Source organism: Canis lupus, chromosome 6 (genome assembly GCF_003254725.2).
Source record: "Canis lupus dingo isolate Sandy chromosome 6, ASM325472v2, whole genome shotgun sequence".
Classification (NCBI taxonomy): Eukaryota; Metazoa; Chordata; class Mammalia; order Carnivora; family Canidae; genus Canis; species Canis lupus.
The window spans coordinates 72,159,548-72,177,160 of record NC_064248.1 but is presented as its reverse complement, the minus strand read 5'-3'; the positions used below and the strand labels follow the sequence as shown (position 1 = coordinate 72,177,160).

Here is a 17,613-nt window from a genome sequence, read left to right as displayed (position 1 = left end):
AGCCAAAAATCTGGCTCCACCCTGGGTATGGAGCCTGCTTAAGATTCTCTCTCCCTCTTCCCTCTCCCTCTCTAAAAATAAAATAAAATAAAATAAAATAAAATAAAATAAAATAAAATAAAATAAAATAAAAATAAATAAGTAAAATAAAATTACATTTTATTATAGCAATAGGATATAAGTTAAAAGATGCATAGGGCAAAATCGAAGAGATTTCCAAACATGAGGTGTCCGTCCACCTTTCATCATCAAAGTATGACAATACTCAGAGTACTACCAATAAGGGAAGCTCACTGAGTTTCAGTGTCCCGAGTTTTTATTAGTGTTTAACTTTGTAGGCAATTGTGATTCAATCTCCAGCTACTCCTTCCCTCTTGAGGTCAGGCTGATATCATTTAGCTCAGAGCTTCCATCTTTAAGTCTCATGATTGGCCTTTCCAGCATAATTAGCTCTTTCCTAAGTCACCTCATTAGCATAAACTATCACATGTGGTCTAGAGGGCCCATGAGTATATCGAAGACATTCTAATTACTTGAGAAACTCCAAAGGTTTGGAAGCTACATCCCAGGAGCCAGAACAAAAGCCAGTCTTCTCTTTAGATAAATTAATTCTTCACTGTACAAATATTAATATGGCTACCTTAACTTTTTTTTGGGGGGGAGGGGTTACCATTTGCCTGCAAGGAATAAAATAAGACAGTAGAAATATCTATATATTTCAATAATCACAATAAATGTAAGTGGATGAAAGTAGTAAATAAAATGTGTTATATTGGAATGAAATAATTTAGGTATTTGCAAGAGACAAACCTAAATTATATGGACATATCATCAGATGGATGCAAATTAAAACCGCAGTTAAATCACTACACAGCCACCAGAATGGGCAAAATTTAAAAGACTGATAATACCTACAGTGTTAGTTTTATGGCACAACTAGAACTCTTCTACATTGTTGGGAAACTATAATTGGAGCAATTTAAGAAAGTGTCTGGTAATATATAAATAATCTAGATGTATGTGTATTTTATGGCCCAAAATTCTATTTCTGTGGGTCTATACCCAACAGAAATGTTTCACAAAATACATGTATAAGAATGTTCATAAAAAAAAAAAAGAATGTTCATAGCAGCTCTATTCATTATAGCAAAAAATCTGAAAACCCAATGTTCATAGTCAAAGGAATATCTCACAGCAACAGGAAAGGACAAAATAGTAATATAACAAGAATATTGATAAATTTTATAAAATAATTCTGTAGGAATGAAGTCAGACTTGAAAGAATAAAACTTGTATGATTAAAATTAATATGCAAATTCAACAAAAGGCAAAATAGATTTATGAAGATAGAAATTAAAATAATCATTATTCTTAAAGGGAATAGCATTTGAGAAGGGGCATGAGGAAGCCTTCTGAATTACAAAAAAAAAAATGCTCTCCATCTTTATCTGAGCTGTGGTTACATGGAAGCACATATGTGAGTATACACGCAAAGATTATCAAGCTGTAGACTTAGGATGTATGCATCTTTTGTATACTTCATACCTCAAAATAATTTCTAAAGTATAAGGATATAGAAAGATATTTGCAATTATCAGGTAATAGTAACTCCTTTTGTTATTGGCTTCAAACAGATGGCAAGACCTCTTCAATTAAAAAAAAGGAAAGAAAGAAAAGAAAGAAAGAAAGAAAGAAAGAAAGAAAGAAAGAAAGAAAGAAAGAAAGAAAGAAAGAAAGAGTTGCTTCCAAGGTAGCCTCACCTTCCAGTTTCACTCACCAATCTGCTTTCAGATGGCTTCAATTCATTGACAGAAGAATACAGAGCATTTGGTGGAGGGAAAATAAACCCAAAACAAAAGGAAAGATACTGACATTACCGATCTAAGTTAATACAGGTAAGCAAAAACATCTCAGAGCTTAGGTTGAGCAAAGGGGATAAGGAAAAAGATAAGGCATGAGTGGAGGAGGCAGTATCAAATGCAAGAGTCCTGTGTTGGAGAGTTAGGAGAGCTAGCCAATCAGTGCTCTGCTTTGGAATCAAGGTCCAGCTATTTAACTCAGCTTCATTCCCATAAATCAATGAAAAAAAAAAAAAAAAAAAAAACAGTAAACAGGGACAGACAGGACACTGAAACGTTGGACTCACTTCATGTGGTAGGATGGTCCAGTTAATGGGAAACATTTGCCTGTGCAAGACCAGCGTGGCCTTTCCCTTCTGAACAGCTCCACTAGCTAGCAAATTTGCATCTGTGTCTGGCTGGAATCTTCCTTTTCCTACTTGCATTGGCTTTCTGGGACTGCCGTGACAAAGGATCACAAATGGGGAGGCCCAAAAAACTGAGTTGTTTTGTTTCATAGTAGTGGAGCCCAGAAATCCCAAAATTAAGTTGACACAATATCTCTTCAACTGTCCACCCTAGTCATGCCCTATTCCGTTACCTAACACCCAGCCTCACTATCTTCTGCCTGCATTGTTTCAACAACCTCCTAATGGGCTTCTTGCCTCCAATCTTATCCCACTCAAACCCATTCTCCACTTTAGACCCAAGATAATCTTTCTAAATCCCCCATTTAATTGTGTCCCTTCTCTCCTTAAAGCCCTATATTGTCCTGCAACTGCTCTCTCAGGATAAGGTCTCATGTTCTGATAATGCCTTTCAGGCCCTTAATTAAATGAATTTCAATTCTTTGAATTTGCCCTGTTTTCTCTGCCTTTTATTTAGGTCATCGCTCTTACTTTTGTTTCTGCCCAGAATATGCTTTCTATATCATCCCTTACTTCCTGTGGCTAACTCAACTGAGCCCTTAATCCTAGTATAAAACTTTCCTGAATTTCCAAAGGCTAGATTAGGTGCTGCCCTCCACCACCATCAAGTATTGCCACAGCATTCAGTACTTAACTCTTCCGATAGCACTTAGCACTCTATTGTAATTACCCGTGTATCCCTGTCTCCTCCACTACTCTTTATTTTTTTATAAATTTATTTTTTATTGGTGTTCAATTTGCCAACATATAGAATAACACCCAGTGCTCATCCCATCAAGTGCCCCCCTCAGTCCATCCCATCAAGTGCCCATCACCCAGTCACCCCCACCCCCCCGCCCACCTCCCTTTCTACCACCCCTAGTTCGTTTCCCAAAGTTAGAAGTCTCTCATGTTCTTTTGGGGAATATAAAAAATAGTGAAAAGGAATAAAGGGGAAAGGAGAAAAAATGAGTGGGAAGTATCAGAAAGGGAGACAGAACATGAGAGACTCTACTACTCTTTAAATTCCTTCAGGGCCAGCATCATATATTGTCTTGTTCACTGTTCTACTCTTAGCACCCAGGAATGCCCTCCTCGCATACAGTAAGTACTTGGCAAGATTTTTCTGAATGGCTAAGTTAGTAAAATCAAATTATTCAGAGAAAGATACTTGTTTGGTTACTCCTGATACTGAATTTCTGTGAACGGAACTGTCCCCCAAGTCCATTTTATTTTTTTTTATTTTGCTTTACTTTGTTTAAAGGTTTTGTTTATTTGAGAAAGAGAGAGAGAGAGAACACGGGTGGGGGGCAAAGGCAGAGGGAGAGGGAGAAGCAGACTCCCCGCTGAGCAGGGGACCTGATCCCAGGACCTGGAGATCATGACCAGAGCTGGAGGCAGATGCTTAACCATCTGAGCCACCCAGGCATCACCCTAAACTCATTTTAGGAAATAAGTTTCACAAATCTTAATACGCTAGAATATTGTTCTTATCAGTTACAAAACAAGTAACATTTTATGTAAGGTAAATTTATGTTGGATTCCATCCCAATACAGTTAGCTGCTGATGCCCCCAAAGCACCTCATTATAAGGTGGCCAGACTTAAAAGGCTTGGACACTAAAGATGCATGACTAAAGCAGATGTCTCCCTTGAAGGGCAAAGCTTCCGGGCACCAGAAATACTTCTCTGCTTTGCTTCAGAACATAGAAATGTTTGACACACAAAGAAAACATGTAAAAGGCGACAGGTATTCTGAGATACTAAGGAAGGTACAGAAGTGAAGTAGGTCTTTGTGCATAAAATAAGCTCCTTTGTTTTGCACATCAAGTTAATTCTCTCTCTCTCTCTCTCTCTCTCTCTCTCTCTCTCTCTCTCTCACACACACACGGATGCCCCTTATTGGAAAGGAAAGTGTGAAAAATAAAAAAAATAAAAATAAAAAAGAGGAGAGAAAAATACTGCACTTTAAAGGATCTTATGACTCTACCTTGTCAAACAGGAATCATAAAGCTGCATAGCTTTCCACAACCCATTAGGTCACCTTGCAAGAATAAAAGCAAAACAAAGCAAAAAGCTAATACATTTTTTTTTGTAAAATAAAGAAGCACAAATATGATAATTTGGCTTATTACCACAAAGTGCAAATTTTGAATGCTTCGGAGAAATACAACATTGTTGCGGGCTAATGGGTTCTTTCTTGGAACTATATATGCCAGGACACCTATCAAAAACATGTCCAGTCAAGGAGTGACATGGTTTCAAAGCCAGGCCATTAATCTGGTGACAGCACTCCATTAAACTAACTCTGCAAATCATTTTATTGGAGGAGTGAAATATTGGAGAGACAGTGGGACCCTTGTTTACTGTCTCTATTGACTGATTACAACATGATTGCTTAGGGACAAGCCAGTTGTCTGCATCATGTAGAAAGATAACAAAGATAACGAAACTCTTATTTGGAGAAACTAAAGTTTCTATGGGGATACATTTCTGGTTTTGACTCTCCACAGTAAATAGAAAGCCTGTTTTTCAATTTTTGGTGGGATGGAGAGGAGGCTGATTTCATTTAAGGTGACTTATAATATCAATAATATACACATTTCCGTTCTATTTATAAACTGTAAACTTCTGAAGAATTCTGGACAACTTGCTATCTAATATCACTTTATACGCTTAACTAAAGTTAAATATTTGTTCCTCAAAATATATAGTTTGTTACCTGAAACAAAACTGATTCTGACCTCAGTTTAGCAGCTCACCGCTTAAAAATCAATACTCAAAAGAGAAGTGATGATGAGAAAGGGAAGTGCTTTATTCGGGAAGCTGGCAAGATGATGGGCTAATGTCTCAAAGGCCATCTCTTCCCCTTCCAGGCAAAGCCAGAGAGTTTTAAAGGGGAAGGAATGGAAAAAGGGAAGGGGGCTGTGTGTAAGAGAAGCAGGTGCCCAGGCGGTTAGTCACGTGTTGACATGCTTCTCAACATACTTGCCGACATCCATGGCAGCTATTTTCAAATACAGTCACCCCCTAATTTTCTGGGAAAGTTTGGTCCCTCTCTTCTCAAGGCCCATGTTCTGTAAATCTCATGGAAAGTATGTTAGTTCTGCTGCAGGCTGAGGGAACTAGGTCAGCAAGCAAGTTGTTCATAAGTTTGAAGCAAGTTAACCCTTAAGACCAGTTGGAATGGTCTGGTACCGTTCCTCAGATTTCGGTTTCCAATAGAGCTATGACAATAACAGCCAGAAAAATACTAATCTAACTAGATGAATTAAACATCTCTTATGGTTGCGTTTAGTTGCTTTTTAATTTAGCCTGAGTTTGCCACGAGGAAAACTCATGATATAAATATCATTTGGGATCATTCTCTCAGATACATACTCAATTCTTGACTAACATAGCAGAGTGTAGGAAATAGCAGAGATAACATAAATCACTCCCTTGCTAAACCTCTACCAACACATTTCGCAAAGCAAGTACACTTCTAGTATTAATGATCAGGAAAATGACCAAAAGGTGAGTATTGAGGGAGAAAAACAGAAACAAGGACTCTGGAAAATGTGTTAACTGCATGATTAACTCTCAAAATACTCCTTTATGAGACAGAGAGGGCAATAAGAGGATTGTTCCATTGGAGAAAATGCAGGCCCAGATTTGTCCTGTTGGGTGTAAGTAATGTACCCACACAGAGGTCTAACGTATTATGAGACATAAACAGAGGATAAACAAACTAGCCTTATGGGGCAACAGAATAAAATATGAGTTTTGTAACTGTGAAAGGAGGAAGAAATTGGTTCAGCATCTTTCATCCATGTAGAAACTAGCCTCTGGTGCCTATTGATGCTATGCTGGGTGCAAAAATAGTGGTCCGTAATGCAGGTACAATAACTGTCCTCATGAATCTATTAGGAAAATATATATTAAATAAATTGCTATAATTAATTAGTTAGTTGATTAGTTAACATTGTAAAAAGTCCGTCAGGAAATAAAGCATGAAATGAAAACAGAAAACGAGGACCTGACAGAGAAGGAAGTATCCTCTGAGGAAATAAAATTTATTGAGTATATGCTGTGTGTAAGCTAACACACTTCACATATACTTTTGTGTGTGTAGTATACTTTGTGATGATAAAATGTGGTCATACAATAAAGGGATGTCAAGTCGTTTACAAATAACTATAATAACAAGGAGAAAGTGTTGCCGCCAAAGAGTGGTACTGATAAGTTTTAGGAATATCAGAGAATAAATTTCTGCTATTTCATTTTCGTATAAGATTAAAGGGGGAAAGACATCCCATGCTTATGGATTGGAAGAACGACTATTGTTCAAATGTCTCTACTCTCCAAAGTGATCTACAGATTTAATACAAACCCTATCAAAATACCAACAGCATTTTTCACAGAGCTAGACCAAAGAATCCTAAAATGTGTGTGGAACCACAAAAGACCCTGAACAGCCACAGCAGACTTGAAAAAGAAAAAAATGATGGAGCCATCACAATTCTGGGCTTCAAGTTATATTACAAAGCTTTAGTCATCAAAACAGTATGGTACTGGCACAACAATAAACACATACGTCAATAAAATGGAATTAAAAGCCTGGAAACAAACCCATAATCATAATGGTCAATTAATCTTCAATGAAAGATGGAAGAATATGCAATGGGGAAAAGACAATCTTTTCAACAAATGGTGTTGGGAAAACTGGACAGCAACATGCAAAAGAATGAAACTGCACCAATTTCTTATACCAGACACAAAAATAAACAAAATGGATTAAAGACCTAAATATGGGACCAAAACTATTAGAATCCTAGGAGAACACAGGCAATAACCTCTTTGACATGGGCCATAACAACATTTTTCTGGATATGTCTCCTGAGGCAAGGAAAACAAAAGCAAAAATAAACTACTGGAACTATATCAAAATAAAAAGCTTCTTCACAGTGACAGAAACAATCAACAAAACTAAAAGGCAACCTTCAGAATGGGATAAGATATTTGCAAATGACATATCTGATAAAGAGTTAGTGCCCAAAATGTAAAAAGAACTGATACAATTAAAGAATAAAATAATAATAATAATCTAGTTAAAAATGGGCAGAAGACATAGACATTTATTTCTCCAGAGAAAAACATCCAGATGGTCAACAGACACATAAAAAGATGCTCAACATCACTCATCATCAGGGAAATGTAAATCAAAACTATAATGAGGTATCACCTCACACCTGTTAGAATGACTAAAATCAAAAACACAAGAAATAATAGGTGTTGCTGAGGATGTGGAGAAAAAGGAACCCTTGTGCACTGTTGGTGGGAATACAAACTGGTGCAGCCACTGTGGAAAACAGTATGGATTCTCCTCAAAAAAATTAAAAATAGAATTACCCTACAATCCAGTAATCACACTATTGGGTATTTACTCAAAGAATAAAGAAACCCTAATTCAAAGGGATACACACACCCCTGTTGATGGTAGCATTATTTTCAAAAGCCAAATTATGGAAGCAAAGTGTCCATCAACAGATGAATGGATGAAGATGATATGGTATACGTTTACCACAGATCATTATCCAGTCATTAAAAGGAATGAAATATTGCCATTTGCAACACGTATGGAACTAGAGAGTATAATGCTAGGCCAAAAAAGTGAGCTAGAGAAAGACAAATACCATATAATTTCACTTATATGTGGACTTTAAGAAACAAAACAAACAAAAGGAAAGAGAGAAACAAACCAAGGAACAAACTCCTAACCATAGAGAACAAACTAATGGTTACCAGCGGTCGGGGGTGGGGGGGTGTTGGGGGGGGCAAATAAGTGTTGGGGATTAAAGAGCACACTCATCATGATGAGCTCTGAGTAATGTATATCATTGTTGAATCACTATAGTGTAGTGATTAGTTTCACCTGAAATGAAGATAAAACTGTATGTTAACTATACTGAAATTAAAATAAATAACAATAAAAAATAATAACTAACAAACAGAAGGTTAGGTCAAAGACATTGAAGATAGCACATTATCTGAATTACTGCGGTGAAAGGCATACCTCCAGATGACTTCCCGGGACCAGGAACGGACAGCAACGGCTGAGTGAACAGCTTGCCTCGTGCCTACAATAATGTCTTGCCCTGAAGAAAGTCCTCTCAACACACCTTCCAGGAGCAGGTCCTATAATGACATGAAAACAATGGTCCCAAGGAGCCTCTAGAGCTGGGCTTTCTCTAGTGGATCACGGTGGTTATAGGGCTATTACTTTGGGGACATGAAGTTCAAATTCTACTGATTTCAAAAGCTTCCATTTTATATCTCCTTGTTCAATAGGCTGAATCAATACTACCCTCAGGACATGAGGTTTTGTTTATGATAAATGATAGAAACCTGCCACTCTTCTGATTAGCCTTTGTATCAGTAGGAATCCTGAGCCCGGTAAATGGAACAGTATTACATGTATGAATCATACTTCAACAAATGAGCCCACTGGTAATGAGTATACATGCGAAGTAGTAGTGACAATTAGTCAAGTGAATCTCAGGGAACAGTACTGTTTGCTCCTTTCTTTTTTTTTTTTTTTTTTTGTTTGCTCCTTTCTTTAAGAAAAATCTGGAGGCAGCCCGGGTGGCTCAGCCCAGGGCATGATCCTGAGGACCTGGGATCGAGTCCCACGTTGGGATCCCTGCATGGGGCCTGCTTCTCCCTCTGCCTGTGTCTCTGCCCCACCACCCCTCTCTCTGTGTGTCTCATGAATAAATAAATAAAATATATTTTTTAAAAAAATTAGAAATCTGGGTGCCATGATTAGAAGATCCACCACCCTCAGCATAACAATAACAACTCCCATTAATTAAGTGCTTACTGTGTAGCAGACCCTGAGTAGAGCATTGACGTCTCCTAATGATTCTATGAAGAACACTCTAATTATCTTATAAATGAGGATGCTAGTTCAATTATTGTCATTCAAAGATAGGTTTTATACTGGTACATTTTTAAACTCTGGGAAGACACATGAGACCTTTTTGTGAGGTGCTGGAGGCTGGGCTCAGGATTTGAACCCATAATCTTATCAACGATTCTATTATACTCCCATTCTTAATGGTGGTTAATCTTCAAAACTTTTATGAAATTTCACTTTTAATTCAATTCTGAGTTGCAATTTTCAGAGACAAAGGGAGATAAGAGGTCTGATGAGCAGAAATATGTTTGTTGGAAGTCACATTCCTTACAGTTATTAGAGAGCCTCACCTGTAGTGTCAGGCCCCCATCACCTGCTGTGGAGAGAGCATGCCATGAAAGCTATGGCCTACATGCGTTGCTTTATTTTAATTTTAAAAGTATTTAAAAAAAAAAAAAGTATTTAAAGTGGTTAGATACTAAGATTCAGTTTAAAAACATTTTTTGTTTGTGCTGCCTTTTCACACATGAATTGATATAATTTATTTCATTTTGCTTACCTGTTTTAGCTAGCTTTTTTTTTTTTTTTCTTTTAACCCATTCATCTGATTCAGTAGACACTTAATAATATAGTCCTGGTATATCTCCTTTTTGGTGCTTTCCTGGAAAGTAATTTCATTCCCTCTTTATTTACTTGCCTCCAATATAGATGGTCCCATCCCCTAAATAGGTAAATTAAATCTATAAGAGCTGCTAGTCTATTGGTTCAATGATGACATACCGGGGTTAAAATCCGTTGACTACAATTAAGACCAGAAATGAACAAAAAAGAATCATAGTTATATGCTCATATTTACTCACTTAATGAAGGAACAAATAGATAAAATGTGTATGATGCAGTAGTTCTGCTAGTGACTAATCTGATTTTTAGTTGCTCTCATGATTGATAGCTTGAGAGTCCCACCTCTCCTTTCTCTATTTTTGCGCGACGTTCAAACAAATCAATTCTGTACTTACAGAAAACTTTTTTCACGACATTGATATTGAGGGAAAAAAAATTAAATCTATATGCCACTGTGCTGTTGGTTTCCATTTTAAATATGCCTACACATTTTCATTTGGAAATACTTGGAATTCTGGGTTAAAGCCTCTTGGATATTTGGCCAATGATACTGAAAGTTCAAGACAAATAAAGCCTCTCTTTATGATCTAGTTTTGCACACAATGGAGAGAAAACAATTGGTCAGAAAACTGGTCATTATCTGAAACTTGAAGATTTAGCAATAACATTGTTGATTTTCTTAACTATTTGAAAAATGCACTGTGATCTGAAAATGAAAATTTCCATAGATTTTTTTTTTATGATTTCAAGTAGGATAAGGTCATCTGAAAAATGTTGTTTTTTTTTTTTTTAATTAAAGACTACTTATTTATTCATGAGCGACACAGAGAGAGGCAGAGACACAGGCAGAGGGAGAAGCAGGCTCCATGCGGGGAGCCCAATACAGGACTTGATCCCGGGACCCCAGGATCACGCCCTGGGCCCAAGGCAGGCACTAAACTGCTGAGCCACCCAGGGATCCCCTGAAAAATGTTCTTATGATAATTTCTAGCCTCGCCATTTAAAGTTAAAAGTGAACAATACAAGTTATTTTTATGTTTATTCAAGTGCTGCCTTTTCACACATGAATTGATATAATTTATTTCATTTTGCTTACCTGTTTTAGCTATTTTTCATGGTTGGTCAATTCATTTCAGACAGAAAATGCCTTTCTCTCTCTCTCTTTCTCTCTCTCTGTTCATTTGCAGTTTGAGAGACTTATAGGTTGTATGAGACAAGCTGATACAGTTGCTGCTGTTGACGACATTGGTCAGTTGTCAACTGTGTGCACAGCATTAGATTACATCAGGTACCCTGGAAAGTAGGACGATGGATACTATTTCGGTCTTCAGTGAAAATACAATCTAATGAAAATCATATAACACACTTCTCTCAGCATAAGATACACCAGAGGAGCAGATTACAGATATTTAAAGGGCAATATACTTACATGCTAGACTGATACATAGAGAGAAGCCTCCATTCCTTTGTTCAAAAATATGTTCATTGTGGGGCCTCCCAGGGCGGGGGGAGCTCAGTTGGTTAGTGCCGGACCCTTGATTTCAGCTCAAGTCATTATCTCAGGGTCATGAGATCAAGCCCTGCATCGACTTCGATCGGCAGGTGTGAAGCCTGCTTAAGATTCTCTCTCTCCCCCTCTTGGAGGAGGGGGTGCCTCCACCCCCTGCTTGTGCTCGCTCTCTTTCTCTCTCAAAAAAAAGTTCACTGTGATTCCGTGCCTAATAACCTAAGAACAACAGATACCAAAGGGGTCCTGAGAGACCCAACCATCTATAATGATAACATTGTACTTAAATTTTACAGAAGGCTTAATAAGCCCTGGAACGTTATTTATACACATTATTTCATTTGATCCTTAGGACGCTACCTGCAGGATTTATCCCCATTTTCCACATGAAGTGACTGAGGCTTAGAAAATTAAGCACTTAATCAGGTCATATAGCTACTAAAGGCAGAACTGAACTTTTAAAACTAAATGTTCTAACTCCCGACTCCAAACTTTTCCTGTTTCCACACCCAGTCTCCCAAGCCTACTTCACCTGTTCAATCCGGTTTTCTGAACCTGTCTCCTTGCTGCATTGCCTGTATCTGCTGTCTGACCTCAGCCAATTATTATTATCTTCTCCCTTTTTCTTCTAATCTTTCTCCCTGTGCTGAAGTGCATGTTATCAACTAACCCCCAGGGCCCCCAGCTGCTGCAGCTCCCTGCACTTGGCCACGGCCCCGCATCCCCACCTGTGCTTCTGGCTGCAGGAGTCGATGACTGGTTGCCCAGTCACCCAGCTGTTCCATGCAGGTCTTCCCTTCCTCCACAACTCACATTCTTTAAGTACTAAACTCCCTTTACTCCCCAAATATTTTTTTGAAGCTGAAGCTGATACGACCCCCAATTTAGAAAACTCCTTTTCCTCCCTTTACTTATGGTGATTGCAATCAATTTTCAAAAGACAATTCCAGAGAAAGGGAGCTAGCATTAATTGAGCAGCTTCTGTGTCTGATGGACAACGTTTGCTGGGTCATTTGCTTCTTACCTGGTTTTATTTCCAATAGATCTTTTAAGCTAATTGCGTTCTCTCCTATTTATGCTACGTATTGATTCAATTTAACGAATGTCTACCAAGTGCACTGTGTGGGTTGCTGATTAGAAAATGATGAAAGGGTAGGTCTCTAACCTCATGAAACTTAGAGCCTATGGAAGAAAGTCAATAGGCAAATAGATCACTATGTACTAAGAAATAATGACAGCTATGTATAGGGCCAGACGCACATATGGGAGGGACACCACATTCAGAAGGGAATTAGAAGGGTGGAGTGAGAAACACGGTTTTCCAAAGAAGGTATATGTATGCAGTCTCTTAATTATGAATATGAGTAAACCAAAGCAGTAGGTGTTGGGGGGGGGGCAGGCAGAGCGTTGTAGGCAAAAGTGGCACCATCTTCAGAACGGCCGTGTGTGGCTGGAACACAGAGTAGTAAATGCCAGATGGGGATGAGGTTGGGGGCAGGAGGAGAAACTACACTTAAGGGGCTTTCTGTGCCACGTGAAGTTGCTTGGATTTTCATCTGAAGGCAGCAGGGAGGCATTAGGGTTGATTTTTTAGCGAAACGGGTCTGGGTTCATATTTCGAAAGTTCAGTGTGCTTTAGGGGTGGAGACAGAAAGGCTGGAAGGAGGCCTGAAGCAGCCTCATTGCAATATATCCAGGTGAAAGATGACAAGAGTTTGAACTCATGACAGCGAGAAGGACTTCGGTTTAAGAAATAGATTTTAAATATTTCAAGTGGAATTTATTTCAAGTGGAGTTTATTGATTTTTAGATGAAGGGGAAAAAGGGGGACAGTGGAGTAGTGGGATCCGGAATGATGCCTTGGTGTCTGCCTTACACAGAAGGAATAGGGAAGAGTAGCCTTGGTGGGATGGAGGATGAGATGAGTGTGCATTTTGTGGTAGAGTGAGGTCCTTACCGAACTTCCAAATAGGGATGGCCCGTATACATTTCTGTATGAATCAGTTGGGATGGATGCAGCACATGTTCTCTAGTATTGTATTTACCATCTCATGTGCATTTTGTATCTGACCAAATTTTTTTTTCTTATTTCTTTTTTTTTTTTTTTAATTTTAATTCCAAGATAGTCAACATACAGTGTTATATTAGTCTCGGGTATATAATAGAGTGATTCACCTGTCCCATACATCACCCAGTGCTCGTCACAAATGCACTCCTTGGTTCTCATTAACTATTTACACATTGTCCCATGCACCTCCCCTCTGGTACCATGTTCTGTTTAATTCCTTGAGTGAAAAAGAGGAACTGCCTTACAATTCTTTGCATTGATCAGAGGCCAAGCACAATATATTGTGTATAGTGGGAGCTCGGTAAAGATTTGTTTCTTGAAAAATGGGTTGACCGACTGATTGCTATGGGTTGGCTCTAATACATACTAAGTAAAGTTGGGTAAAGTTTGCCTTCAAGCTTTTATGGAGGTTTTATGTGGGAAGGTTAGGCAACAGCAGCACAGCACATGTATGTAAACCTTCTACCCTAAGTATTTTTTATGTGTATACTGAATACTCTTGGTATCCTGGAAACTATTGTTTATATATTTTTGAGAACAGAGAGTATCTTATTTTGTACTTCATTTTATCCCTAGTTAATTTCATGGCCTATAGTAAGTATTTAACAAATATTTGGTGAATAAATATACAAATTACAATCACTAAGTCATAGTTTATGTATCACGATCACTAGGTTATAGTTTATATAAGCAGTTATGTACACAGTTTATATACCACAAGTGTAGATTGCGAAAGCCCACATTTAATAACACTTATATTAAATAATAGATGGAGTTTATGTAATTTTTACCATCCAATAATCACAAAGTATCTTTGTTTGCTATCTTTGTGATATATTTGTAGTTGGAGTCTGTCCCTTTATATCTGAGCAATTCTGCTTCCATCTGCTAGTGATGCCAGATGGAGGAGAGGCAGGGAGACCAAGAGATTAATGAAGCAACTCATCAAGTTGTGCGAAAGGCAAAAATATATAAGAAAATCAAATCTGTTGAAATGCCCTTTCCAAAGAGTGATGGTTTCATATTGTATAAGTTTAAAGTTTCTGGAAGAAAAAAAAAATAGAGGAAACTTCTGGAAGATAAAATTGTTAATGACTTGTAAAGATGTCCATTTTGGAAAAACACAGGGTATCATCTTCTTCCCATTGTATATGTTACACCCTGGTAGCAAAGGACATTAACTCTTTCTGACCAGAAGGGTGAAATTAACTACACTGGGGAGTACAGAGTCCATTAGTGGAAATGGATCCCCAAGGCTCTTAGTTGGTGATGGGCTCAGACACCATGAAATAAGGGTGTAAGCTAGTTTTCTCAAAGGGAAGCTAGTACTTCGGAACAAGGATATTGTCTGTAATTTATAGGAGGAAGGAAAAGGCAAAAATCAGGTGAACCCTGCTGGATTTTATAATTCTTTGGAAAGCAGTAGTAAAAATGGTGATGTGGGAGGGATTTTCCATACACAATATTTTAGGATAGCACCAGACCTCAGCCAGTGGTAGGTAAGAGAGAAAATGTCCCTCAAACAGTTTGTAATGCAATAAGCTATGTAATGTAAATAATCATACAAAATATATTCTAGAAGAAATCAATTCATTTAAGATGGCAGTAACTTGTAAAATCATTTGATAAATAAATGATATTGATAATATTACAAATGAGAAAACATGGCATGAGAAAAAGCATTTAAATAATAGTCATAAGAGATGAATAAATCTACATATCAATCCAAATAAATATCATTAATAAAGTAGTCATGCAATCATATTCATTAGAATTAGAAAATTCCTTTCTAAATAAATTTCTCTAATGAAAACTATTTGCTTAGCTCTTTCTGAGGCAAATGCCATGTAGATGTATAGTTGACATGGGCCCAACATTACTCTTCTTTACATTAAATTTCTCAAGATCAATTTTTTTAAATATTACATCAATTCTAGTAAGGATTCTGAGTTCAAGTTTTTTATTAAACTTGGCTGACTGGGCACAATATAAGATTTTTGAATCACAAATGATTTGAGTTAGGAAAAGTCATAATCAGACCAGACCTGAAAAAAAGGTACAGAAGGCAAAGAAAAGCACAGAGTGGCCATGTGAGTACTCAGAACATTTTATCTGCTCCCCAGCATTTCCCAAAGCCCCTGTGTTAGGCAAATCCATGTGAAAAGTTCTGGGGGAAAAATGCTGTAAGCAGATGTGACATGTATCAGTTTCGGAGCCAAGGCCCTCAAGAGCTGTTGGACTACCTTCTTTCCACGACGCTCTCTTTCTTGCTATAATAGACTTGGAGGCGATGTGTAACAGATGCTGAAGCTATAAAATGGTGGCATCTTCCTCAGTCCCACTGGACATGTAGTTTCAGTGAGAAATGAACTGGGTTGGGCTAAGATGCTGAGATTTGAGCATCTGTTACCTTAGCCTATTTCTGGCTGTTAATCAGAGATTATCCTGAAATGATAAAAGAGGTGTTGGTATGAAATATAGAGGTTATTAGGTTATTAAACATCAGTTCAAACATTTCTTGATTTCTGGGAACCATGCATATCAATTTTGAAGTACTGCGAATTATACAAATTTAACATTCAGTTCTTGCCTGATTGGTGACCACCGCTATTCGTGAGATAAATGAAGGTTCTGCAGCTCCAACAGTGACATTTTCTCATGAATTCTTTCCTTCGCCTTCAAGAGATTTCTTGTTTTCCAGGCTGCAGAAAAATCTCTAGCGAAGATAATGAAGCTTAAGGTCGGTACCCCTTGGGTTATAGGCCTTTTCTGAGGTTTTCTGCCTAACTTCATATCTGTAATTTCAGATAGTTTTTCTGAGGAAGGACCCTCCCAAGATGAATAAGCCTTCAGTCCTACAAAAATCTGAATCCAGCCCTTCCTGGTTTCATATTATGGCCTCTTACCTGGAACTAGGCATTATCTTTTTTTCACTACCTCGTTATCACACTCTCCAAAAGCAAACTAGATACAAAGTCCTTCTTTCCTCAAGGCCTGGGAAATCATGTATTTTTTCCCTCTTTAGGCAAATTAAACCCAAGAGATGTCTCCTTTAGCTGAGTGCCTGAGCCACTACTTTTTCTATTTTTGGTCATTTTTAGTAGTTCTCATTGACACATACAGACTGGCCTCGTTGTATTTACCCACACATGGAAACACCTGCACACACTCACAGGCTCGCTCATGAGCACACACAGAAAGTACATTTCATGATGGGTTGTGTTTTTTTTCCCTGTATTAAGATGACTTTGTAATAGAGACCTTTATTACATGTCAATACGAGGAGATTGAGGCCAATACCCACAGGTTTCTCACACACAAGTCAGCCATTTTCAGGAGGTCCAGCTCATGGCACAGGCCACATGCTGTAATCCGAGGCAAATTAGCTAAATAACTAAAAACCTGTTCTGATGGGTTTGGGAGCTCAAAGTCCCTGGCCCTTCAAATAGAAAACAAAAAACAAAAAACAATGTCTGTGTGATAAGCTGGCTTTCCTCTTTCCCTAAGTATTTTACTTTGTGAATCGTGAGAGTTGTGGCATGATAGTGGCTGACATTTTCCTAGGGGGCCCGACTGTAATCTGTATTCTGGCTGACGGAAGAACAGCAGGAGGGGAGAGATGAGGCCAGGAAAAGTATAGTTAATAATTATGCATGCAGGTAGTGTGTTAGGAACTCTTTCCAAAGCTGTGATAAAGTACTTCATTCTTTATTTAAACTCTCATAATCACTCTTCTTCTTTATCTAAAGAACCACATTTTTAGAAGAAGCCAAATTCTAAAAAAAAAAAAAAAAAAGTCAGCTTTCAAGTTTGTTTCCCCCCCCTCAACTAAATGTGGGGAAAAGGGAGAGTAGGAGGTTTTTGAAATTACTATAAATGGGGCTTTTAACCTAAAAGTTGATTCCTCAGCAGAACAGTTGAGATAGTTAATTCAAAGAATAAAGCAGAAGAGTGTTTTCTTTTGGAAATTTTAGTGCTACTAAATGCTTTTATCTCAGCTTTATCAGTCTATAAAATATATTCATTAACATGTTGACCCTACACAGGTCGGAATATTTCATAAAAGCAAACATTTTAAGAGGTAATCCTTTGTTCTTGAAACTGTGCCAAAGACTAAATAGTATACACAGAAAATTAAAAGTTATCCTTCTTTCTTGACTTTATTAGCATTGGAGATAAAATAAATAAATAAAATACAGGGAAATCTACAGTCAAATAGATTGAATAGTTTGTAATCAATTTGTTGTAATGCTACATAATGAGTATTATAATGGA

General features: G+C 37.7%; 1 long non-coding RNA gene across 1 annotated transcript in view; it reads right to left on the bottom strand.

Moving 5' to 3' along the window:
* LOC112679131 (uncharacterized) overlaps window positions 1–16,714 on the bottom strand; it is a 69,091-nt gene extending 52,377 nt beyond the window's left edge. Inside the window, exons 1-3 of the long non-coding RNA XR_003148138.3 lie at window positions 15,582–16,714; window positions 10,860–11,056; window positions 8,300–8,421 (exon numbers count right to left, since the gene is read on the bottom strand). This is a non-coding gene — a long non-coding RNA (uncharacterized LOC112679131). The remainder of the gene's footprint in view (window positions 1–8,299; window positions 8,422–10,859; window positions 11,057–15,581) is intronic.
* Between the last annotated feature and the right edge of the window lie 899 nt (window positions 16,715–17,613).